A 27,887-nucleotide genomic window follows, 5' to 3' on the forward strand; every position below is an offset into this window, starting at 1 on the left:
AGAACATGTCAAGTTTAATTAGGTGCATTCAGCTATGTATCTGCAATCAGCGATGATGTGCCTCACGATTTGATTTGGGTCCTCATTTCTTGTGTATATGCTTCCATTAAGTGAATTATTATGGAAAGTGGCTGATATACAAATAACACAGCAGCTGGAGGAAGCCAGAGGGAGTGTGGGTTGGAACTGTGCCTCCCATATCATATATTTCCATGTTTTTTTTGTTTTGTTTTGTTTTTTTATCTCACCAAAATATTGTTGTTTTTTTTCACTCTGACATTAACCACAAATTTGCCTACAATGCATCAATCGTTTGTTTGAAGAATATTATACATAATTCCTGAATGTTAACCCAATTCAGTGGTTTCTGTTTGAGTTTAGAAATTTAGCATTTCAGATCTTAACTACAAAATTCACTGCTCCATTTGCTTAGAAACAAAAGCAAATCCATAAATAATAACTATATAGAATTTACCAGTTAACTAGTTAGCTACTAAGTTACTTAATTAGTAGTCTTTCTCTGTAAGGCAGGATTAGTCTTTGGCTGATTGGTAGCTCTAGTTAAGATCCTGATTGAAACTCATTACAAGGTCTGTAATTATTGTTGAATAGATTTGTATAGATTTGTAAAGTTATCTCATCAGCTTCTTAAGTGCAGCTTCAACACACAGTCTTTGTTTGTAGTAGATATGTACTATTTTTCTTCTCATATGGTCTCTTTCTTTCTTACGTAAGTTACATAATGTTCACACCCACATTAGCCACCCCACCCCTCCCCATGCTACCTTTTTCCACACACCTGCTGCTTCACAATCACCTGTGATGTGTCTGACACTGCATCCTGCTTTAGGAAGCCGGTGGGGAGGGTGTTTGGGTGTACGTTTGGCTGTGCGTGTATGATGGTGTGAGCATGAAGACTGTGTGACATGACAGATGTGAGGCATGTTGGGCAATAATGAGCTGTGTGCAGCACAGATAACTGAATGTGACACAATACAGATTTCTGGCTCAGTGCCTACAGCACTGTTACCGTGTCTGTGTGTGTATCTGTCAGTCTACTACTGTGAATGACACATATGCATTAGGTACAGGCTGATTAAGTAGACATTCACATTAACCTATGGGCCAGATTTGTTAAGTGGGAAGCATTGGAAAAATGTGATTCCACTCACATGGGAATGCAAAGTTGTGATCTACTTAAAATGTGCTAATTTATAAGCAAGTAATGTAATAGCCAGCATTCAACCAAGACCAGGGGGCAGCTAAAGAAGAATTGATTTGTTTTTGAATTTAAATGTAAACTGTTAAAAATTGCTTGAGGTTGTGTGTTAAGTGTTTGTGCTCTTTGGGTAAATCTGTCTGCTCCAGAGGAACTCAGGACTTAGCCATAGGAGGGCGTCAATTACAGTACAATCAGATTCTGACCCATCCATTTATTAATCCAATTACTGTTATTGTAAATCTGTGAATCACATTCATGTACTTGGGTGATGAGGGCGATGATTTAGTGAAGAGCTGCAGAACAAAAGTAAAGTTTTGCCACTTTGCTCACAGCTTCAAGCCATCCATATGTGCTGATTATGCATCTATCCAGCAATTGTTCCCCATCTTTGAAAACACCAGCAAGTGCAAAAACAAGACTTGTTTTTAAAAAAAGATTCAACACAGTAAATACTGAGCCATGAATTTAGTAAATCACGCTTGTGAGATTCATTTAAACGCTCTTCTTCTAAAATTTTGTATACTGAAAGCACAATTCGTTATTTCTCGTTGAATGCATATGTAATAAATCCTACAATTAAAAGCTTTAAACGATTAGCTACCAAGGAGGAGCACCATTAATTCATTCTTGTAGGCTTAAATATTACCAGGCTGTTACACATTAACATTAACACGCTGTAAACATTAAACAGACAAATTTGAAATCACGCAGGAAAAATTGATTAATAACAAACCCCTAATGTTTTATTTCCCAACGTGCTGATCACCTTTAATCAGCTTACAATCTCTTGAGTCTGTCATTTCTGGTTGAACGACCAATCCCCCAGCTCCAGGCTTCTGCTGACACCTATCAAAGATATGTCTCTGCAATTTAAAACTGTGAAAACCAAAATTCCAAAAGCATTTCTGTCTGGAGAAATGTGTGTGTCTTCACTAAGTGGGCATTTTTAAATCTTCATTTTAAAAGACTTTCTGCTTCCTAAGTTAAAGAGCATCCTTTGTGGTCCTGTGATGATTAGATATTGTGAGCCCTAAGCTCTTACTCCTGAACTAAGTTTACCCTTGTGGATTCTGTTACTGAGTATTTTCAAAATTAGAAACTGCATTTTCAGCATTTTGCCTCCATCAACCTGATGTACGTGACAAAGTTAGTGATAAAGTTCATTATCCGGAGTAAATGCATCTAATTATGTAAACTAATAGAGTACATAAATTAAATAACCAGCACATGCAATCTCATTTTCAGTAATTTGAATACAGTGAAAGAATTGCCAAGTTGCAGCACAAGCATTTTAGCATATGCATAACTGTTTTTACTGTCAACACAAGACTAATTACAAATATTGCAGAACTGTTTTTATCAGGACACTTCAGCAGACATGCACTCCATCTGTGAAACTGGACCACACGCTGCAAAACACTGCATTAGCTTAACACAGTCCTATGCACAGTCCTATGGTATAGTAGCTTTCTGAACCAGTCCCAATAGTGAAGTGTGTGGAACATTTTATAAATCAGGATGCTTTGTAGCATTTTCCTTTCAAAATATTATGAAATTTCTTCTCCAGACATCGACGAGAGGATAAGACTGAGACACAGATATTTGATAACATCTTCTGACCTATAGCACCTTGGAAGTAATTTTTAATGTCAGTTCAGTAAGATATTACCTGGACTTAATGATTTCCCATGGAGCATTAGCCATTTCCAACCTCACCATCCTCTGCCTACAGAACGGCTGACAGAATTGAGTTTGTGCAACTCTAGATGGCTGTGAGTCCTCAGCCTCCGATAACAAAGCATTGAGACAATGTGTGCATGGTTTGTTTTGCTAATCCTGTTTTACAAATTTGTATTTGTATGTTCTCCCCAACTGTCATGTCTTGTGTACCATGCAGGAGTGTCACTTCAGTGTCTTACATAAAAAAAAAACTTCTTGTATGAAAAGTTTCTTTCATGACAGTACCACTTTTTTCACAATAGAATACACATCAGAAACACAGAAAATGGTGATGCTATATTTTGTTTAATTAGAAGCATGTGTAGTTCCCCAGCAGACTGTGTGTTTTTTTTTTTTAAGTTATCCAAAAACACACTTACCTGAAAAAAGTATACACTGGCTTGATATAGAATTATGAAACGAGTAGCCAAAAGGTGAACAAACAACACCAAACACTTGGCATTTAAACAGGGACCACAATCCATTGCCAAAGACAACATTTGAGAGCACTTACTCACACTGTGTTGAAAGAATAGTGTTTAAAGTTGTTAATTACTCCACAGCCTCATCCCCCTTTCTGTGTAAATGCTTTCATCAAGGTGGATTCCTAAATATCAGCTTTTGCAGTATACAATACTGCATTGCTGGCCTAACTTTAGGTGTATTTTTTTTTAAACTTGTTGGAAAAGTCTCTGCTAGGCCATTCCCCTAAAAGAGTGCTTTCACAGTTACCTTATCAAGTAAGATGGAAGTTAAAACCACTATGAATATTCCTCCCTTTTCACAAAGCTGGTTGTGAAAGTTGGAGATTTCAGAAAATGAATAAAATGCTATATGCTGTATTGGACCTTGAAGATCAGATATATGCTATATTTCCACTGGTTTACATAGACCGATCAGGCATAATGCTATGGCTACCTACCTAATATTCTGTTGGTCTCCCATGTGTTGGGGAACAACACGTTATGTGCCAAAGCATCCCTGCCCTGTCAGGAGCACTCCTTCACTAGACCCCTGAACATGTGCAGTCATATCTGGCACCAACATGTTAGCAACAGACCCTGGGACTTCCATGGATTGGACTTGTTTGTCCAGCACATCCCACAGATGCTCGATTAGATTGAGAGCTGAGTAGTTTGGAGTCAACACCACAAACTCTTTGCTGTGCTCCATTTCTCAGCCATTTTTACTTTGTGAGTGGGCTCTTTATCCTTCTGAATGAGACCACAGCCACCAGGGTGTAATCTTTCCATGAAATGGTGTACATGGTCTGCAACAATGCTTAGGTAGGTGGTACGTGTCTTTGTCCCGTCTTCATCCGCTCACCCCCAACCGCCCCCAGATGGCTGCCCCTCCCTGAACCTGGTTCTGGTGGATGTTTATTCCTGGTGAAAGGGAGTTTTTCCTTCCCACTGTTGCCAAAATGTTTGCTCATAGGGGGTCATATGATTGTTGGGGTTTTCTCTGTTTTCTTTGTATTGAGTCTTTATCTTACAGTATAAAGCGCCTTCAGGCGACTGTTGTTTTGATTTGGCGCTATATAAATAGAATAGAATAGAATAGAATTGAATTGAATTCAGTTGAATTAGATATCAAAGTAAAATGCACATGGATGGCAGGACCCAAGGTTTCCCAGCAGAACTTTGCTCAGAGCATCACACTGCCTCTACCACTTTGCGTTCTTTCCATAGGGTATTCTTGCGCCAGGTGTTCCCCAGGTAAGCAACGCACATGCACACAGCCATCCTCGTGATTAGGGATGGGTATCGTTTAGGTTTTATCCGATACCGGTGCCAAATCGGTACTTTTGAAACGGTGCCGGTGCTCAAACGGTGCTCGAACCGGTGCTTAAAGAATGGAGAACACAAACTTTGTCCAAAAACCTCTCATGTTCAGCTGGTTTTTTTTTGTAAAAAGATAACAATGTGTGCCTTTTCTGCAGCTATGTGGCATATATGGTATCACTCTTGGCTGGAAGCAGTGCTTAATCAATGGGAAAAACACAAACTTTGTCCAAAAACCTCTCATGTTTAACTGTTTTCCACTTTTTCTTTGGTCATTTTAGCCTTTTTGGCCAGGGTGAAGGGAGTATCTGCCATCAAACAAGAAGACAGCCGCATGTAGCTATGACGATGTTTGCTAGTTCACCTTACCTGCATTAATGTAATAACGTGGTGAGCCTACTCAACGTAAATTACACACGAACAACATGAAGCTACTCATGCAGAGAAGAACGGCTGCTGCCATCATCATTTCTGCTACACTGGCAGGGCTAGGGGGCAGGACTCTATTCTTCGGGTTTTTGGGGGATGTTGCTCCGGGTCCGATAACTGGCAACCCACCCGACGTGCACGGTGTGAGGTCTCGCAGCAAGCTATCAAATACGGCGCATTTCTGGGCTTTTTAAAAAAACGCTATGCGTCGCCAGCTGTTTAATCGGATTCTTGGTGTTACCTCCTTTGACAGTATCACAGTATCAGCTTAAAGCACTTGTTGCAGGCTGCTGAGTTTGCATATTTTGCTGTGAAGTACAGCCAGACTTTTGACCGCTTCGCCTTGGGCATTTTTAATCTGTAGCTCTGCTCTAACAGAACGTACGTACCTGGCCCCGCCTACTATCCTCGGAAACGTAAAATGATTGGCTAGAAGTGTATCACAGCTCAGGAAAAAAAAGCACCGAAATAAAGCACCGAAATGTGCGCTGCTTTTCGGTCTGGTTACTACCGTTTATGTCAGAACCGGTGCCATCATGGCACCGGACACCGGTACCCATCCCTACTCGTGATGGAAAAGAAAATGTGATTTATCAGACTAGGCCATCTGCTTCTATTGTTCTGAAGCAGGGTAGGCAGTTAGAGCTAGGCGAGTCTCCTCGCTACTGGCTAAAACTAGTTTCATAAGCTTAATTACAGAAGAAACAACAAATACATCCAAAGAAGATATTGACTACTTGACTGTCACTTCTTTTAAAACTAGATTATAAAAAAAAATTAAACAACTTTGTGTAAAAGTACTGAAGCCAACAAGTATAGTTTGTTGCTCTTCACATGTATACCAAGGGCTATAAAGGGCTACAATTTCTACACTGTACAGAAAGGTGGATGGCTTAAAACAGCACAGTCAAAAGACAATGCAATAATGCCTTGCCTTCTTTATGGCTTGTGCTACACAACATTTAAAGCTATATTATGGAGCTACACCTTTCAGGACAATGGACGTTAACATGAAGCAAGTAGTCATTTCAGCACCACGGACAGCTCAGTGTGCTCCAGTAGTTTGACTGTTTGAGGCTACAAACAGGTTGTAAAGGCTTTAAAGAGTTCAGTGATGGTCAACTGATGTTTTTGTTTGTTTGTTTATGCTTCTCTCTCTCTCTCTCTCTCTCTCTCTCTCTCTCTCTCTCTCTCTTTTGATGCAGGGCTGAAAACCGAGTAGATTAAATGGTGCATTTAATTAAGAGGCTTGGGATCAGGAAGTCAGAGATCAGTGTTGGTTCTTGCCAACTATAGCTACATTTAGCCTAGCTTGTTAGTGCATGCCATCTGTTCACACGCAGATTAACGCTACACAGCAGGCCGGCCCGTAGCAATAGGTGCATTTTGCAGTGCGACAGAGTATAGGTTGCTGTTTAGCAGACTTGAATTCCTTGGGAAGTCTTTGGGTTAAGTGTACTAAAAGGTCATCTTTTTAAGTTGTAATTATTAATACAATACAATGGAGGTCATGATTGTGTTGTTTTTTCCTTTTGAGCTATGACATTGTGTCTCATTAAACTCCCCCACTCCAAGTTAATAAAATAAATGCTTCTTGTGAAAGTGCAGAGCTGAAAATATTATATTCAATGCACAGTTAAATCTCATTTGCATCCATATGTGCTGGTTGTTGTTTAGGGTTCCATGCTGATTTGTTTTCTTTTACTCTTATGTGAAGCCTGCACATAATAGTATGTTTTAGGGTGCTTTTGCTTTCACTTGAGGTTTTATCCATCTGCTTTATAAGCAATAACGACCTCCAAATCACTGCATCCCACTTAGCTAGCTTTTACACCAAATACTATAAATAGCACCCAGCTAATCCTAGTTGCTGGCTATATCTTTATTTATTTCTTTACTCTTTCTGCTTGGCAGTAACCTGAGCTCAGCAAGCTGCATCCCAGCAACAAACACTTCAAAATCTGATGACTTGATATGTGTGGCTAAGGGATATTGATATGGTTAGAGGCATTTTCCAAAAACTTTGAGGATGCTGAGCAGTTAATTATTTTTGGGGGGGAAAAAACAGCTGGGGCACAGTGTAGCAAGTCTAAAACAGATTGCTTGGACAGCGACTGAGCTGTGTGTTTGCATTAGATTAGAAAAAACTGTACATATAGAGGTTGAAGTTGTGGAAGCATTTTTGCAAGTATTTTGTAGGATTTAAATCTCCTTCAAGGAATGTGATTAAGCATATTAGCCCTGCACAGTTCACTTGACCATTTTGCAATCTTCAAAAATACATATTTCTTTAACCTTGTGTTGTTAGTGTAGAAGACAGTAAAGCAGGATTCACGCAGTTTAATGCGTCTTTGCTCTCACTTAGTTTGAACAAGGTGATGTTGTGTGTTGTTGAAATGAATCATGGATCCAAGACTTTGTCTTGCATGCTCTGCTTGCACTCAAAGTTGACGTTTTTTTGGGCAGCTGCTGCTAGCCAGTCAAATTACAGAATGAAAATAACACCACAGGAGCAGGGCTCCTGCAGTTCAACAGAATATGTAAATAAGCAAATAGAGAGCCGAGACAAAATACTTAAATATTTTAAAATGCCATGATTTTTTGTTGACAACAAACTATTACAGCTGCTCTTTTTGGTGGTTAGATCAAATGAATCCATAGATCAGCAGATACTCTTTATGGTCTCTCCCCCCGCCTCTGTGTGTGTGTGTGTGTGTGTGTGTGTGTGTGTGTGTGTGTGTGTGTGTGTGTGTGTGTGTGTGTGTGTGTGTGTGTAAATTTAGTATTGATAAAAAGTGTTTCTCAGCCTTATTATTTTCTAACAAAGCTGACTGTGTCAGAGCTGTCAAAACTTTGGCTGATAATGAACCTCATACTGTAGACTGTCTGTAGATCCTTCATGCGCGTCAGTCAGAATGGCTTGATCTATCTACCACTCTGCTTTCTCACAAACATAAGCACAAACAGAAACAGAAAAAAAGAGTTGTTTTAACATACTTCTATCTTTATAGCCTTATCTGCACTTGTGCTCTTAGTACAAAACAGACAATTTACACACAGGGAGCCGTGGCTGAAGTTTCGCATTTTGCTCTTGGTCTTAATTATTTGGACCTGAGGAGCAGTGGGATCAGTATTTAGATGTTTTATGGTTACATAAGCTTTGAGGGCCAATGAATATTCTAATCTTGCAGAGTAACAGATGTGAACCATGTCCAAACGTATTTTAAAAACACTAACCTGTTATTAAGACACAACAGTTGCCAAAGGGCGTAGAGTGTGGCTAGACAGCTTCCAGAATGAGGAAGCTGTGTGGTATTAAGAATGGGTTTACTATTCTCATGCTTTGTATCTGTTGCATAACATTTTGTGGAATAACAGATGGGAATTATAGTGATTTATTAGTTGGCAGTTAATACTGTAACATTAAAGCTTACATATGAATAAACACAAATTTTTTTTCCATTAATGCAGCAGACTTAAAAAACTGCTAATAATCTCCACTCCTTGAAAATGGTAGACCGCTCTGCCTTTTATATTTTGCCATACATGATATTTAAATGTAAGTGTACTTAATCTTTTTTCTCATTATGCCAATAAAGTTATGTCACATGTGGCACAATGCTTGATGAGACACTTTGTATGTAAGAACATTTGTCAGGGCTCTAGACTAAGTTTTTGCCACGGTTGCACTGGTGCACCTAAATTTTTTTTGTTAGGCGTACCCAAATTTTTCAACCGCATCGCTTAACATTGCAGTTTTACATGTGCACTTTTTTGGGGGGGGAATGCTGTCCATGCAGACAAAATTGATTTGTAAATGATTAAGTAACAATCTTGGGCTTAAAGTGCTTTAATATTGCCTACAATATTGCCAAAGAGTGCCAAACCTAATCATAATCTCGGCCTCCTCTGATGACCTGGTTGCTGCTGCCTGCCGCTGAAAGGCAGTGGGGAGAGGGGACACTTGGGCAGTGCATTTATCGCAGCAGATAATGTGTTTTCTGGATACACTGTGCTTTTTCAGCGTTCAAAGATTGATGGCACCGTGTCAGAGCACTGGCTATGAATTTCAGACGTATTAGGCCTTAACAAAAAAGTTATCAATCGTTCTTTTCAACTTTTCTCATTACCCACAGGAAGGAGATTTTCCTGGCCTGGCTTTTTATAGCAGGTAACCTTAAAAATATTCTGCAATATAAAGAAAGTATAAATTTCTTCAGTATTGAACAGCAGAAATTAGGCTTTCTGAGGTCATTTAAGTAAAAAAAAGATAGCGGTCGACAGCGCTGTAAATAATGTTAGACTGGTGGGTAATAAGCGAATGAATAATGTAGAAAACAGAGATTTGAGATGGGAAACTGTTCTTGAAGTACACACAGAGAAAGAGAGCTGTGCCTGAAGTGCGATTTTTATCGTGGTGGAAGCAAGACAGCAAAAGTAAGAGGGAATTCATGACAAAGTTTATCAAATGTGAAGCGTAGTTTGCTGCTTCTTTTGCTGCTGGTTAAGTGAATTTTGGTTGGAGAGAGATAAAACCTGCAGCTCAGAATCTAGCGCAAAAAAAGACGCAAACACAGCTCTCACCCGACGCATCAGAATCAGTGAGCTGTTGACTTTCAGCCCCAATGGCGTGTCCGTGTACGTGCCGTCGGGTGAGAAAGCCGAGAAAGAGAAAGCTGATTCTGATGCGTCGGGTCGGCGCTCTGTGTCTACGTCTTTGTGTGGAATCCGTTTATCTGCTCTCATTTGCTGTTTGGTGGTTGTTGAAATAGTTTCGTGAGCTTTAACCTGAGATTCTGGCGTTTTTGGCAAAATACATTTATATTCAAAAGTCAATTCACGATTTAATGAATCGATATCACTTTATTCAAGCTACTCACCTCTATCCACCGGCACTTTAAAACATACAGACGGACTACATGAATATCTGGAACCCGACCAATCAGAGAGGTGCTGCCCCTGACTATCTCTGATTGGTTTAGACCACAATAGGGGCATGTGTCTGTTGTTGACCACACAGAGACGTTCAGAGTTGCAGAGACTTTTTTTTTTTTTTACTCGAACAGTTGGTCACACAAGTTTTCTTTTAGTCGCACTATTGGTCGCACTCTAGAGCCCTGTTTGTACATTAAAACAAATATGTTATTATAAAGGAATTCATGTTAGGGAACTGCAACATTGTGGTTTGTATGAGCATCCACTACTATAGTTTGCAAACATTAACTTATGTGCAGACTTGTATCACAATGCCCAAAATAGATTTTCGCTTTTTTTTCCAGATTAAATCAGTAAGGTGCTAGTTTAAAATTGATGGAGAGGCCTTGTAAGATTGATATCATGACTTGCAATCTGTATCAGGAGTGTCTGTTGTGCAGGAAGGGCTGAAAAAAGCATGATTAATGGAGAAGATGCAGGGAGTAGCAGAGTGTGGATTCATGAAGCACAAACACACATTCTTTCCTGCAAGTGTGTGTACACACACACACACACACACACACACACACACACACAAAGCATCTACTTATGTAGGCAACTATTTGCACACGCACAAACATAGCAAGTAGGCTGATAAAAGGATGTACCACATTGCTGCAGCTGTCCTCTGGGAACTAAAGTGGAGGCTTGATACAGCCATTTACCATCACCACACAATGACTCAGCACATTTACAAGATATGGACTGGGCACACTTTTTTGCATACATTAACTCATTCACTGCCATTGACGTCTATAGCCGTCAATTGCAGTGAATGAGTCAATGGGTTTAACTCATTCACTGCCAATGGCTGGCAGTGAATGAGTTAAGAGTAATTCTTGGTAGGTTTTGATCTCAGTCTTGATTACAACTGGGTGTGGTTATTGTAGTAGACCAGAATAACATCTAATGATTCAAAGTTGTGGAAGGGTCGTGTGTTTGCTGGAAATGCAAGAAAGTGAAAATCTTGTTCTGGTTGACCTCTGGTGGTTTATCCTTTCCCATCTGTAGCACTGTGGTGATAAAGTTGCTACGTGACATTTTCAACTGTGGAAAACAGTAAAATACTGATTTTCACATTGGTCTATCTACCCTGGAGGTCCTTTTACTGAGACCAGGCCTGTGTCTCTCAATAAAATGTAACCCAACACCATTGTTAGATGATTTCTATGCTTAAACAAACTAAAGTGAGTATAACATCCAGTTCTTTATTTCTGCTGCATTCAGTGCGTGGTAGCATCAACTAATCTGGCTGATAATAAAGGAGGTGTTGAATTGAGAATTTTTGCACGCCGAGGTTTCATTTTGGCCTCACAATTGTGATCACTGATTGAATGTTGAAATGTTTTTCAGGTGGAAATTAAAATTCCTGAAGCTTAAGGTTTAGCAATGTTAAGCTTTTCTTTTTCCTTCATGAAAAAAAAATCTCAACCGGCAGTCTAATTCCTTATGTGATGATTTTGATCGAACTCTCAAGGTGTCAGATTACAATTTAATTTTTTGGTAGTTTTAAGTAAATGCTTTACAAAACAGCATTCTCTCCCCTTCACAGTTCTTCAGGGCTGCATTCAGCCCAAACAAAATGTATCAAAACGTAATCTGCTTTAAGTTCAATTCAATTTCAATTCAGTTTTATTTATATAGTGAAAAATCATTTATATTCTAAGGTAAAGACCCTATAAAATGAATAGTTTACTATTAACTTCTATTGATAGTAACTAGTGATTGAATATAGTTGTGGTGTATAAACACACAGGGAGGGAAAAAGAAATGCTCAGTGCACCCCCAGGGAAGCCCCCAGCAGCCTGAGCCTATTGCAGCATAACTAAAGGATGGTTCAGGATCACCTGGACAAGCCGTAACTATGAGCTTTATCAAAAAGCAAAGCTTTGAGCCTAATCTTAAAAGCAGAGAGTGTGTCTGTCTTGAAAATCCAAACATACAGTTATGTTGCCACAGTCTGAAACCCATCTACTACTCTCTTGACCTCCGCTCTAACGGCAGTGCTCACTACTTTTTAGGCTTCTGTGCAGTCAGTGATATCCAGGCCAAGACCTTCTGTTCTGTCTTCCAGTCTCTATTTACATGACTTATAATTCATGACTCACATGAATTATAAAAGCTTGTAAAAATTAAATGGTTGGCATACAATTTAGCCCATGGTGTCAACACTGTCCTTCTTTGTTCCCCACAAAGGGTTTTGCATACAACTTGCAAGGTCAAATATACGTGATTAGTACTACTTGTGTCACGGCTGGCGGAGGGAGCCGTGTGGTGTGGAGGAAAAGGAGGACCCAAGATGCAGCAAACTGATGATACGAGTGATGTTTTATTTACAAAGGTGGTGGTGGTGACAAAAACAGGCAACGAGGTATGAGTACTTTACAAACGGAAACCTAAACTGGGAGAAACTAAGTGACAAACCTGAGACCATACAAAAGGGGTGCGGGGCAGAGAGACGCAGAGACAGGAACACCATAGAACGCAGAGGTAGACGGATGAATGCAGACGAGCCGACAACGAACACAGACCGACACCCACTAAATATACACACACAAGGTAATCGGGTAATCGCACACAGGAGGGAAGAACAGCTGATCTGAATACACATGATGACCGGAGGAGACAAGCTGAACACAATGACAACAGAAACAGACTTTCAGAACAAAACAGGAAATCTAGAACACGAGCCTTCAAAGTAAAGCAGGAAACAGACTGATTTGCAACACAACACGGGGACATGAACAGAGCACCAAGGACAGACACAGGTAGGGCTGAATATACATCAACTTCAGGTTCAACCCTAAATTAATACAAATCAGAATAAACACAAAACGCTGGGTCAACGACCCAGGACCATGACAGTACCCCCCCTCCAAGGGCTGACCCCAGACAGCCCAAAACAAAAACAGACGACCACCACAGGGCGGGCGGCGGGGGCCCAGGACGGAGGGACCAACACCAAACAAAACAAGCCCCAGCGAATCCAGGGAATTGTCCAAAACAAAAAACGCACATGCTGGAGTACGAGAACAAAACACAGTTCAGGAGGCCGGCCCGGAGGCTGACAACTCAGAAGTCCAGGACATCTTCTGAGGCCGGCCACGTCGGTGACGCAGATCCATAAGCTGACCGAGCGGAAGGCAGCGGTGGCGACGGGCAAACAGTTCTGGGGGCCGACCGTGCACACGGCAACGGCGGCGACGGGCAAACAGTTCTGGGGGCCGACCGTGCACACGGCAACGGCGGCGACGGGCAAACGGTTCTGGAGGCCGACCACTTGGAAGGTAGTGGCGGCCACCGAGCAGATCCGGAGGACGGCCGCGATGCCAGCGGCGGCGACGAACTCTTTCCGGAGGCCGTCCCCGAAGGCCATGATGACATCTTAGAGGCCCGGAAAACGGCCGGCAGAGGCGAGGCAGAACGGGTCGAGCTGGCTCCGACGGCGGTGAGGCAACCGCAGGATCAGACGAGGCGGGACCAGACGAAGGCGGAGCCAAGGCCGGACCAGACGAGGCTGAAGCGGAGGCCGGACCAGACGAAGCTGAAGCGGAGGCCGGACCAGACGAGGCTGAAGCAGAAGCAGAGGCCGGACCAGACGAGGCTGAAGCAGAAGCAGAGGCTGGACCAGACGAGACTGAAGCAGAAGCAGAGGCTGAAGCCGGGCCAGGCGTGGGTGAAGCAGTGGCTGGACCAGGCGACGGCGTGGGTGAAGACACAGAGGCCGCAGCTGGCGAGGATGGAGACACAGAGGCTGCAGCTGGTGGCGATGATGGGTCTTGGGGCTGGACGGGCTCCTCGGGCCCCCCAGCTGACGAGACAGGAGGCTGGCTAGGTTCTCCTGAACCTCCAGCTGATGAGTCTTGAGGCTGGACCGGATCCTCGGGCCCTCCAGCTGACGAGGAAGAGGAAGGAGGCTGGACGGGCTCCTCGGGCCCTCCAGCTGACGAGGAAGAGGAAGGAGGCTGGACGGGCTCCTCGGGCCCTCCAGCTGACGAGGAAACGGAAGGAGGCTGGACGGGCTCCTCGGGCCCTCCAGCTGACGAGGCGGGAGGCTGGACGGGCTCTTCGGGCCCTCCAGCGAGAACAGTCTCAGGACCAGTGGGCACAGGGGCCCCTGGAACACACGGGACAAAACCAGCAGGCGCACGGGCCTCTGGCAGGCACGCAACAGAACCAGCAGGCACACGGGCCTCTGGCAGGAACAGGTCAGAACCAGCAGGCGCACGGGCCTCTGGCGAACACAAAGCGGACTGCGGCTGCACAGAGCAGTGACTCAGCTCAGGCAGCGACAGTCCGGTGCAGTCCTCAGCTGACTTCTTAACCTCCAGGGGTCCAGAGTCGGCTGGGGGCTGGAACCCAGCCTCTGGGGAGGCCCTGGAGTGCGTGACAGTCTCTGTACTGGCCAGCTGTTGGGGACTGATTACTGTGTTATGTGGCGTGTCTCTCTGCAGGACATGAACAGGTGAAAAACAGTGCTTTTTGGGTTGGATGGACTCTACCAACTGAGCTATTGACTGGGCTATGGACTGTAACATAGTGTCTAATGAATCTGACTGTGACTGTAACTGGGCTATGGGTAGTGAGGCTGAATGTGATGGAGGTGGCGACTGAGCGGCTAACTGAGCTAGTGGCTGCTGGGCAGCTAACTGAGCTACCGGCGGGGCAGCTGACTCAAAAAACACAGCCCCGGAACAAACAGTCACACAGTCCAAAACAGAAAAAGGGTCCTTCTCACTCACCACAGCCAGCAGTTCCGAAGTCCTAATCTCCGGCTGTGGGGTGACGCGCCAACGGCGCGATCGTCGCTTCCTCCCGGGCGAAACCTCCGGCGGGCCGGGCAAAACCTCCGGCGGGCCGGGCAAAACCTCCGGCGGGCCGGGCAAAACCTCCGGCGGGCCGGGCAAAACCTTCACCGCCGGGCTGGGTTGGGAAGCGGTAGCGGCTGGAGGGCGAAGGTGCAGCTCATGAAGAAGGAAGTCTTGTGCTAGCGGGTGAAGCGAGTCCAGCAGCCAGGAGTGGGCAGAGATTAGCTGCTGTATCCTGGCTTCTACCGCGCGGTGAAACCCTTCCCCCTCGTGCTCGAGCCACAAGTTGACCAACCTTGAAACAGTGTCAATTAATTCCTCCTGAAACTCCTGGGAAGGTGCGGATGCTGCTGGGTCCATGTTGGTCGGCTCGTACTGTCACGGCTGGCGGAGGGAGCCGTGTGGTGTGGAGGAAAAGGAGGACCCAAGATGCAGCAAACTGATGATACGAGTGATGTTTTATTTACAAAGGTGGTGGTGACAAAAACAGGCAACGAGGTATGAGTACTTTACAAACGGAAACCTAAACTGGGAGAAACTAAGTGACAAACCTGAGACCATACAAAAGGGGTGCGGGGCAGAGAGACGCAGAGACAGGAACACCATAGAACGCAGAGGTAGACGGATGAATGCAGACGAGCCGACAACGAACACAGACCGACACCCACTAAATATACACACACAAGGTAATCGGGTAATCGCACACAGGAGGGAAGAACAGCTGAACTTAATACACATGATGACCGGAGGAGACAAGCTGAACACAATGACAACAGACACAGACTTTCAGAACAAAACAGGAAATCTAGAACACGAGCCTTCAAAGTAAAGCAGGAAACAGACTGATTTGCAACACAACACGGGGACATAAACAGAGCACCAAGGACAGACACAGGTAGGGCTGAATATACATCAACTTCAGGTTCAACCCTAAACTAATACAAATCAGAATAAACACAAAACGCTGGGTCAACGACCCAGGACCATGACAACTTGGACTATAAATTGAAACCAGAAAGCTTCTATGTACCAACAATGTTGTTTATTCCTTCTGATTTATATGCAAGGAATGTAGATTGTTAGCATGCCTGCCAAGCAAGCTTTTATGTTACAGTGTTTTCACACACACCACTTTTGATAAAGCCTATTTTCTACACTTACACCATTTTGGCCCGATCCCATTGAAAAATGCAGCTCATGGTTGCAGATTCAATGTTCATGCTCTGACCTTTAGTTTTGGAATGCTACTTTTTCCTTAGCTTTATGCACATTTATCTTTTTGTGGAAAATAAGTTAAGAAAGTTATAGTATACATCGTGGTCTGCACCGTCCTACATTGACTAATGGCTACATTGCAATACTGACCTTTGTTAGGGTTTGCTGAGGGAGAACCTCAGCATAACACAACAATTTACATCTCCTCTTCTTGCTCCCAAAGATAACAAGTGGCAAGACAGAGCTGCAGTCCACAGAGATTTGATTTAATTGTTAGTGTGAGGATCGACCAAAACAAATAAAACTAACTCAGGTTTCATGAAATGAAAAGAAAAGAAAACATCTTACCTTCCTCAATCCAGAAAAAAGAAAATATAACAAAACAGGCTTCTCACTGCTACCAGGATGGTTCTTTTATAATGTATTTACGTTATACACTACAGATGGCTGTCAGTGAGCTTTTAAAGGGCATCAATGAAGTTTCAGTTTTAACTATTGTAATAAACACAACATACTCATCTGGAATCACAAATCGCTCACAAATAAGCCTACATTTGGATAAGCCGTTAAGTTAAAGACTAACTGCAAACTTTCATTGCTCCATATACCGAGTAAACCAAAATGTTTGACAGTAATAATTGCATAGCAGTGGAAGTCAGAGAGAGCTCTGTGCTGACGCCACTTTGCTGGGTTAGTTTTAATGAGTCCAGGTATATTGCAACATACAGTGAGTCACAGCCTGTGACCCAGTTGAGCTTTGTTGCTCAGCATGACCTCATTCTGACTGCACAGTAAAACAAATCTGATGCTACTGCAGCTGTTTGATTTGGCCGTAACACAATCTGGAGAAAGCTAAGAAGTTACCTGAGCTTTTCAAATGAGTTGTGCCTAATTTCACAGATCTTTAATGTGCTATGTAAAAATGTCACTCCTGCTTTCAAGCAAAGCCATAAATGCATTCAGTCATTTCTGGTGTTAAAACAAACTGCCCGATTTTTCAAACTGAATATACGGCTCATGTATTCCCATATGGAAAAGATATATATATATATATATATATATATATATATATATATATATAAGTCTTATAAAGCTTGTATCTGTCTTCTGTGAAATTTGTATGAAAAACATACAAGAGTGAAAACAGATATAAGATCCCTTGAAAAATTACATAAATGAAACTTGTATGTTTTGGATACTTCCTAAAACAATATATGAAAGTAATGAGAAAGTGGCCACTTTCATGAGTAAATCATATAAGCCTTAAATGATTTACTATATGAAGCAAGCTAAAGCTGATGCAAGTCTTTTATAAGTTGTTTCTATTTCTTTTCCATATGGGTTATGTGGAAAAAGTGAAGTGTGTGTGTGTGTGTGTGTGTGTGTGTGTGTGTGTGATCTCAGGTGATGTTGAGCTAACAGAGAACAGGCTAGTTGGCCTTAATCCTACCCTGCATGTGTGTGTGGTAGCATTAGATGTGTCATACATACAGTAGCGGGTAACCAGTGCTCACAAGACCACACGCATATGCACATACACATGTTCATAGCGTGCATGATGAGATAAGCTTGTTAGCAAGGCTTTGGCTCAAAGGAAATATCTTATTGTGCCAACAGTATCTAGGCAGGTTTTATTTCCTTGCATGAGTGGCAGTAGGAAGCAGCCTATACGATCACAGTCATCACATGAAAAGGAGTGAAAAAGTATGTCTGATGTCAGCTTAAAAACAAGTTTTAATTAAAGATTTACCTTTGACTTATATTAAAGTAAGTTGGCAAATACTTTAAACCATATACCCATTTAACATCACTATGACAGCATTGCCAGTAGCAATGTCATTTGAAACTTGCATGGGCTTAACTATAAATGCCAACCCATTTCCTTACATGGTTCCTAACATGTTTGCTATGCTAACCCAGTCTTGGTGGTACATCCTCTAGATGTCAAAATCAGGTTTTTCATGCATTTGTAATCCTCTTCCCCTTTCTTCTTTTTGATGTTTTTTTTTTTATGCTTTTATGTTTTTCCCTTCTTTCAGTGTGAATGTGTGTGATCATTATGTCGTGATCTCAAGCCATCTGGGTTGGCTGGCTTGTTTGCATATCTGGTGTTAACTGTTATACATATTCATGACCAGGGTCTAAACTGGCATGAATATTCATTTTGTCTTCGGGCTGTAGACGGGTGGAGTGGGTGTGATTCCAATCAGCAGAAAAGAAATTAACTCAACCTTTTGTGTGGTGGACAAGAACACTTGATGATTGCCATGGGCCTGTTGGTATGCCTGGTGAGCGTCGCGTGTATGTGGGCTATTGCATTTATTTAAGTCATGTGGCGGCCATTGGCAAACAGTGTCTTTGATACAGGAGAAGTTGAAAGCAGAAACAAAACAACCTCATGTTATGACACAAACATTTAAAGAGACATATCCTTCCCATGAAAGGGTATGGAAGCTGCTGGGCAGAGTTAGAGCAAAGTCCACCTCCATTTATCCAGTTTTGGGTTGCAGGTACGCTGGAGCCTGTCCCAGCTGTTATGGAGTGAGAGGAAGGGTACACCCTGAACAGGTCGCCACTCTTTCGCAGGGTTGATGCATACAGACAGACAACCAGTCACGCTGGCATTCACACATAAACACTTCACAACCGCATTCATTAATTAGTAGACTGTTTACTTACTGTTTGAGGGGATACACATCTACCGCACTTGTGGACTATTGTATAGATGACAAAAAAATAAATTTCAGTTGGTTTATATAAGCCGAAGGGCATCCAGAGCTGATGTTTTCCTCTATTCCTCTTGCTAAAGCCTGCGATTTGGACCTTGACATCTCTGTTCGCTGTGGCAGTATCAAAGGAAAATTTGTTTCTATATTTAATGTTACTTGATTTTCATCCAATGTGCCTGACGTGTTTCTGTCTTTGATGTACTCTTCTCTCACAACTTTGGATCCTCACTTCTGCCTTTGTGTTGGAGGAAAAACTGACAAACCCAATGATGATAAATGTGTGTGAAAATAGCAACAAGCAATGTTGGATGAGTAGATATCACCAAGAAATGTGTGATTAATTAGCAATAAAAACAAGTGTATGACTGCGATAACCAAAAGCAGGGCTGTATCACTTTGAAGCTGCCCAAACTTTGACCCTGAAGTATAAACCCCAGGAGACATATTCTCTCACAGGACTACACATTCAGCAAAGCACAATATCAAAAAGAGCCTTAGACCCTGTTTGAAGGAATAAATTATATTATAATTAAATACATTTTAAAGGTTAAGACAAAACTGATCAAAGAAAGAGAACCCGAGTGACACAATGCTAAGAATAACCCAAAGCCAACGTTGATAATGTGCCTTTCAATCAAGCAACAATGCAACACTCAAGTTAGAATCTGTAGGATTGAGAAGAATCACTTATACTAAATTAACTGCCATATATTCTGTTATAACCACAACGTTTACACAGAATTACAATGATTAGTTCAAGAGTAGCGCAAATAGCTTCCAGAGAACCACTGCTCGCCCTATGGTAGGCGGAAGAGTCTGTCTGTGTATTAGCCCTGAAAAAAAAAAAAACGTTGGGACAGGCTCCAACCTACCTGCAACCCAAAACTTGATAAGTTTTGGGTTGCAAAAGGAATTTGTATGCCCTAGAGGAAATTTGTAATGCAAGAGCTGGCCCAGGCATGTACCGAAAGCTTTCAGCTGTTCCTTTATTCACAATGGTTCACCAGACTGGGTAGCTCCATGTGGTGTTCTTTTGTTTTTTTTCTTTAAATTTAGTAGATGTTTACACTGGATGCCCTTCCTGACCCAACCCAACAGGTATTTGTGTCTCCTCTTAGTTCAATTCAATTCAGTTTTATTTATATAGCACCAAATCACAATGATAATTGTTTCAAGGCGCTTTATATTATAAGGTAGAGACCCTACAATAATACAAAAAAACCAGAGAAAACCCCAACAATCATATGACCCCTTATGAGCAAGCACTTTGGTGACAGTGGGAAGGAAAAGCTCCCTTTTAACAGGAAGAATCTTCGAGCAGAACCGGGCTCAGGGAGGGGCGGCCATCTGCTGAATGTTTAAACCAGTAAATTTGTATTGGTACAGTTATAACTGAAAAATACTTACATTTTTACTGACATGCGCTTTAATTTACCTGATATAAATGCATAGGCAACTGTAACGTACGACCATAAAGTTTTGGGAATGGTTCTAAATAATATCAGTGTATGTGTGCTAAATCCTTTCCAGTGTGTCAAAATGATCATCCTTGAACTTAATTTTTATTTCTGCAAAGTGGACCAAGTTGCTGGGAGCAAATCTGGAGAGTGGAAAAGGTGGTGAGCTAAGATTGTGTTGTCAACACACTCTGTGCTGGCACAAGCTGGCACACACCGAAGGGTGTTTCCATCAAGTGTTCTTTCTCAGATGCCTCAGGACATTTAGGAGAATTTTGAAATTACAGTCCAGCCTGGGGGACAAATTGAGGGTTCAGAACCCCTGGAATGTTAAAGAAAACAATTATAGTCCGTGCTTTGCTCAGCACCTGGAAAAAAATGCCTTGGGGCTTGGAAACTGTTGGACTGAAAAGTGCTTGCTGGTAGCTGGAAATCCAGCGTCCATTGGCAGTGATGATTACTTCAAATAAAATTCAGGCCAGTTTGAAACAGAAGTTGATGTTTGTTCACCGCACAAGTTTGAGGTCCACAGTGGCATTGCAAAGCACCCAGGGCAATCTATAAATAGTAGCCTCAATGGGATCTGTCTAGACATGCACAACAAGATCATCTTGAATGTGAGAATGGCCAGTTTTAAATTAGGTCAGGTGTTTGATTTTTGAGTTTTGATTACACCTCATATTTCTAACATGGTAGCTGAAAGGAGTCTTAACACTATGTTGCATTGCTTTTATAAAATGTGATTGAAAGGTTTAAATAATTTCAAATTGTGGTTAACTTTAGCACATGTTTACTTGTTTCTGACTTGGATGCTGCCATTTTAAAATATGCTAATAAACTGAATCAAAGGTTTTCTATATCAACTACAAGTGGAATGAGGGAATAACTAGATGTAGCTGTTTAATGGCATAATATTTTTATATAATGCCTTTTTTGGACAGTACAACAACCACGGACTACTGGTTATGAGCTGTTATTGTAAAGTTAAACATCTAACACATGCATACACTTTAAGGTAAAAACACTGTTATAGGAATTTTAATGCATTCATTTACTGCAGTGAGGCTCTTGTCCTCAGTTCAGCTGATGATTTAAATGTAAAAGTGTCTCTGAGTGTGTTTAAGTACATACATCAGTATGCAGGACAGAGGGTTTAGATAGGGATGAACTAAAACGATCTCTCAGGTTCTGCAATGCATTTCCATAACCAAACGGCATTGTTTTCTAATGCTGAGGTGAATACTGATAAAAACCATATTTTAAGATGGTTTCTCCCATTTGGAGAGAAATACTCGTTTACTCAGATACACAACACACTCACTTAGGCATGCTTTATAGAAGACATAATAGTAAAATTCACACTTTTATGTGCTTTCACGCTCGCAGTGCATACCCATATTTGCAAGAGAACAACACCGGCAAGCACATCACTAAGGCACACCCACACATTTACCAGCATATAGAATTCACATTTGATATTTCTTTCTTGTTTGACAAAAAAAAAATGTTTTCGGAAATATGACTTGGTTTGTTTTCTGTGTTTGTGTGTGTGAGCATGCATGTATGTGAATAAAAGGGAAAACTCAGAGTTTAGCTTTGTTCAACCACACAAATGCTGCACACATACACTTTCCCAAATGCTTTAAAAGAACACACCAGGAGGGAGAACAAAGAGCCTCCTTGAAGAATAGACATGAATTATTCACTCAATCAGATAAGAGGACAAAAGAGAGAATGAGAGAGAGACATAGAGAGAGAAATGGAGATGGAGTGTGGGTGATACAAAGAAAGAGACAGACTGATGGATTGACAAGGACAGTAGGATTTTATGCTGTATTACCAGTAATGACAAGAAGGCCCTAAGGAGATTTGAAATTAAACAACACGGCTTGCTATCATCCTCTAAACTGCTCCCAAAAAAACCACAAGGTGTAAAACTAATAAATGGCTTTAACTAAATAAATAGAATAACTCCTTCTTGAGGTACATTGCAGTACTTATCAGTAAAAGCCAGATGCTTTGGAAATCTGGGTCTTTTTCTTAGCAGTGAGGTGTTTACTTTAAGGAAAAAGTTTATCCAGTGTAAATCCACAGGCAGCAACAGCTTAGCTGTAGAATCTTTGCTGCTTTTCAGCCAGATATGCTTTATCAGATCTAATATGGTGCTTCTTTTGTGTTCTACTGCTAATGCAGTGAGGCTGTAGTAACTTCAGTAGCAGCAGACAATTCAGGTATTCTATCTAATATAATGAAACTAGTGACAACAAAGTGTAGCTGCCTTATCAGCTTAGCACAGTTGTTGCCTGTATTTTAGTGCTGTGGTGGTTTTTCTGGTGCAGCTGACTTGGCCTATTTTATGTGCTGGAGAGTAAATACATATTTAATTAGGTTACAGTCTGTTTTTACATAATATTAATTGTTGTGTAATATTCTTGGTTGTTAGCCCAGTGTTACATTTGCGCTTATAAAACATAAATACAAGATTCATTGCCAAATAATTATACTGGCCTGTGTAGATACATATATAGGTCAATATACAAGCATTTAATAGGATAAAACAGTAAAAGTTAGACAAAAAGTTAAAAAAGCTCACATGCGACTGAACGCTATTTCAACTTTCTTCATTTAGCTGACATCATTTCCCCTGCCTAGTCATTCATCGACATGTGAATGAAGTTAACTGTGATTCGTACATTTCCACAGGCAAAGTGTGTGTTTCTCTTTGTCTTTATGCTTCATGCAGCACTTCCCCCAATCTGGCTTTGTCCACATCAGCAGCAGTATGGCTACACAAAGTTAGTAGTGAGATTTCCATATTCACCACAGGGCATGCATTATGACAGGTGAATACTGATACAGCTCAAACCCCTACAGTCATGACTGCTAATAGGCCATTGGCCTATTACAACTTATATAGCTGGTTGCAAACATTCACACATCATAATGAGTAACACATGACAGTAATGAGGTTTATTTCCCCTTTTGTTTTAGAAGAGAACCACTAGTAGTCCTGTAGTACTCTTGTAGTAATTACCACAAGGAGGAGAGATAAAAAAGATTGAAATAAGAGAGGATTGTAGGATAAACAATTGCATGAAAGACTTCAAAATCTCATACTTTATTCAATTGCTGGAATTAGGATGAGAGGCAGTAGCACAGAGCGAAAAAGAAAGAGAACCAACAGACTGGAGTGATTGCAGAGTCAGATTGAATTTCATGATTTATTCAATAGTCCCGGAGAATGAGAGAGAAAGCCAGGACGGTAAAGTGAGAGTGATTCAGAAAAAGAGAGTGAAAGAGCCTAAGAGGTTTTAAGAGACCCTGTAAGAAGTTTAATATCAGGTTTCCTAATCGTCTTTCTCCATTTCATCCATCAGCCCCATAGCTGGCAGAGAGAGGACGGCAGATCTTACACTACTACAAACAGGTAATCATGTTAATGGTAAACAGGGTGCACTTTCATTGCTGCAGGATGAGGCAATGTCAGAGGATTATGATGTTAGGTGGCACAGGACACCACATCTCTCCCCTTTAAATTCTGTTAATGCAGTTTAACTGCACCCCTCTCACCTGTCACACGCAGACATGAAAATCATATTGTGGTAGTTTACAGTTTAAAAATACGACGTATATGTGGAAGTGACTCACGTTGCAAGTTTTTAAATGGAAACTGAATGAAGCAGTTTTGGTCAGAAAGCTACAATCCATCGAGTTTAGCTGTGTGGCACAGTTATACTGTGTCAGTCGGGATTCAAAGGTATCTGTAGGACAAAAGTAGAGAAATTATGTAAAAGGACATACAGATACAAATCCACGTCACTCCATTGGGAACATAAAAGTCTTTCTGAGTAAGTGTAAGCTCAAGCCAAACTTGCTTTAGATTAAATAGATTGGATGTGTGAATGAACAGCTGGAGATTTAGTTAATGGAAAAGGATACATAATTATATCCACAATAATAATATAATCATAACTCACGGGGCTTTAATAAATCTGATGCAAAATCAGTAGGACTTCTTCATTTTTGGCTGTCTGTTTCATGATCCACACGTCTGCAGTTTTTAGAGTTGCTGATTGGATACGATTGTGATAATTCACCAACATGCGGCCAATTGTTTCATCTGAGGCCCCGGGTGACACAGGAAAGGTCCTGACTGAATAATGTGACTGCGTTCCTACAGTAATCTGTCTCCAAATCTACGGGGAAGCCAACTACTTGTTTTCCGTTAGCAGCTGTTCAGTTCGGAATGACAAGAATCCAGTGGAACACAGACAAGGCACATGGTCCACAACAGCTCCAAACACACACATACCCACACACTGGGTCAGGCTGCCAGATGCTGCCCAGACAAGGTAATTGAGAGGAGGAATGGAAGGACAAAAGGAGCAACAAGGGGAAATGAGAGAAAAGAAAGTGCGAAAGAGAGAGAGCAGTGCTCGTTAAGCCCTGAGGAGGAAGGTGCAAATGTCAAGAGAAAAGGAAACAGGAAACACAAGATAGTCATATTTGAGAAGTGTGAAAGGATGAAAAGGGACTGAGTGACACAGGAGAGGAGGAAAGTCACATGGGGTGGCACAGTCAGATGGAGAGAGAGACTTGGGAACAGGAGCTCCAGGGGTCAAATTAGAACAGTATGCATCATACTGCATCACCCATGAGGAGGAGTAGGTGAATACAAAGGTGACAGGGGGACTGCAGGATGACAGAAAGCACAGTAAGTTGTGAGGAGTAGCTAATTAATGTTAAATATATATTTTCAAAAGTGATTTTTAAAATTTGCCAAATAAGAACATGCAGGGATGTTAAGGGGAAAAAGAAGACAGGAAAAGGGTAGAGACCGCAGAGACAAAAAAATGCATACTGATGTACAGGTTTGTATTTGTTCAGTAGATCTACTTGTTTGATTTATGATTTTGCTTTATTTATGATGACTAGTAGGGGGTTCATTTAAGAGTTACTATATTACTTTCTACAATTCCATTCCTAATTTTGCTGAATGTCAAAGGAATGAATGAAGTTGCATTATCAATCTTAACTTAATGAAATGCCATACCTGTTGTCTGTACTTGGCTCTTGAAGGATGCCATTGTCACAGAACATCCATCAGTTTTCTATCCAAGTCAGGGTCTCGGGGGGGCTACAGCCCATCATAGCTGTCACTGGGCGAATGGTGGGATACACCCTGGACAGGTCGGCAATCTATTAGAGGGCTAACACAGAGGGACAGGCAACTAGACCTAGCTCCAGTTTAGAGTCTTTGGACTGTGAGAGGAAGCTGGACTACCTGAGGGAAAAAAAGGTTCCAGCTGGCCGTCAGATTCAAACCCAGGAACCCACCTCTTTTTTATTGGGCATTTCACAATGAATTAACCATTATTTTATTGAGGGCAGTGTCACGTATAATTATAATTTTTTTTTTTTAACCAACTAGTGGGGCAAGTGGCTGAAGTAAAGTATCTTCCCCTGCCTTCTTTTTCCTCCTTCCTCGTTTTTCCATCTTAAATAATTATGTTCACCCATTCCTTCTTCATTCTTGGTGCTTAAACACTCAACACTGCACATCATATTTGTCTCACTTCCAAAGACATAATGAACACACATATCCCCAATCACACGCACATGCTCACGCGGGTATAACCATCTAAACGCTGTTTGTACAGCTCAATTCAGCTCACAGTGGGCAAGCTGGGAGCAGCCTCACAGCCAATTCTCTAAATGCTCCTACTGTGTGTGTGTGTGTGTGTGTGTGTGTGTGTGTGTGTGTGTGTGTGTGTGTGAGAGACTGTTTGCTAATGGGAATATGGCTGTGGGTTAACTTTGCCACCAGTCTCTTCATTTGGGTTGTAATGACTCAATTGAGAAAATGTTTAATTGTGTTCCTGCCGTTATCCTTACCAAACTTTTAGCTGGTCGGAGTGAGAAAGCATCAGACATGTAAGAGAAAGCAGAGTGATGAAGACTGTGAAGTAACTCTGCTTTCATTCAACATTTCAGCATACACATACATGCGTGCAAAAATACTTAAATAGACACAAAAGTCGATTTGTTACCTCCCTTGTTTGCATAAATTATTAATTGAGCCCCAGCAGTTAATTTCATCGTGATTTAGGGGAAAATGTGACAGAAAACAACAAATTGTCTTCCTACTATTCCCGTGTTTTAGTCTGAATAAATTTTCCTTTGAGTGAAGCAAAAACACCCACACACATGGATGCATTTGATAGGTCTCAGTCTTGGCACTGAGCCCTGCCTCTGTGTTCCTTGACAAACCGGGGCCATAATAGATCTGGTGTAACACCAGCACTCACACTCAGGGGACAACACACCACTAAGGAGCCATAATTGAGATGTTTCAATGTGAGATAGGGAGAATCAGTGCATGGTGGTATGTATGCAAATTCAGGCAAACAAATCATACTCGTAGACACACAGCATACACACAAAACAAAGCTATATTAGCCCAACCATTAGTCTCTTCAATAAAGAGATGGGAGCTTAATTTACAAAGGCTTTTAGTGATTATAACCATGGGAAAATGTTAAGTGGATTGTGTGTATGTTCTCTATTTCTCAGTACTTAATGCTCTTACAAAATACAGAGTGCTTTTCTAACATTTAACAGATACATCAAAGCTTGTTTTGTTTGTCTTTTCAGCTACTATGCCCCTTAGAGCTCAGTAGCCTATAAATCACATTGCACCTCGCAATTTATGCCAACTGTTCTTTTTTATACTCACTTTATGTTGAGGTGTAAAGTAAGCTAGTGGAGGTCATCATGATGGATTGGTCCTTAGCGCCTCTGAGTTTTATGTGTGTCATATGACTGCAATTATAATTCAGTCATTTTCTAACCCACCTTAACTTTCCTAGCATTAATCTTACCTTTACAGCAATGTATTTGACCATGACACTAATCCTTTTCTATCCTAAAAAGGTGTGCTTTAGTAATTTAGCACTGTGCCAACATATTTCTATTAGCTATTTAGTTTTTAGCCCTATGCATGATTAAAGTTTAAAACCTGTGGAACCTAAACTTGCCAAACAAGACTTCATTCTTGCCATTCTTATCAAACAACTACATTTATTGTGGTTAGATGTGGAAATATTGCAAAAACCACATTTATAAATATTGAACTCAAACTGAAAACAAAAGAACATTTTCTAGAAACATGAATTACCAAGATCAAATGCACTAGCAGTGTTAGAATTCCTATTTTGTCCATGTCTGTCTCCTGAAGTCATGTTTCCAAGTAATAACTTTAATAATTTACAATTCTTTTAATGTCTTTGTGTCACCCAGTTGCACTGAAGTCAATTATTTTAGGCTAGCTTCAGGCTTCTTCACTTTCCTTCATCTCTCTTTTGTGGTTATGAAGAAAGTAGAAGCAATGTTCTGCAGTTCTCAGACATAGATGAACAATAACAGTTTCTTTTGATTATTGTAGATTTGGGTCACAGGAGCATCCCGCAAGCCTCGCAGTTGCTCTTGACCAGACGTCTGGCCACAACAATGTTGAGAGTTGACTCGAAAAATCAAATATTTGCTAAATA

The 27,887-nt window shown here is 41.4% G+C and overlaps 1 protein-coding gene and 1 pseudogene across 1 annotated transcript in view; both read left to right on the forward strand.

Moving 5' to 3' along the window:
* The window catches only part of lrfn5a (leucine rich repeat and fibronectin type III domain containing 5a), a 136,778-nt gene that overhangs the window by 4,111 nt on the left and 104,780 nt on the right, over nt 1–27,887 (forward strand). The gene's annotated exons all lie outside the window — the stretch shown is intronic.
* On the forward strand, nt 12,987–14,027 carry LOC113012666 (uncharacterized; annotated as a pseudogene).

This window comes from Astatotilapia calliptera, chromosome 19 (genome assembly GCF_900246225.1).
Source record: "Astatotilapia calliptera chromosome 19, fAstCal1.2, whole genome shotgun sequence".
NCBI classification, from domain to species: Eukaryota; Metazoa; Chordata; class Actinopteri; order Cichliformes; family Cichlidae; genus Astatotilapia; species Astatotilapia calliptera.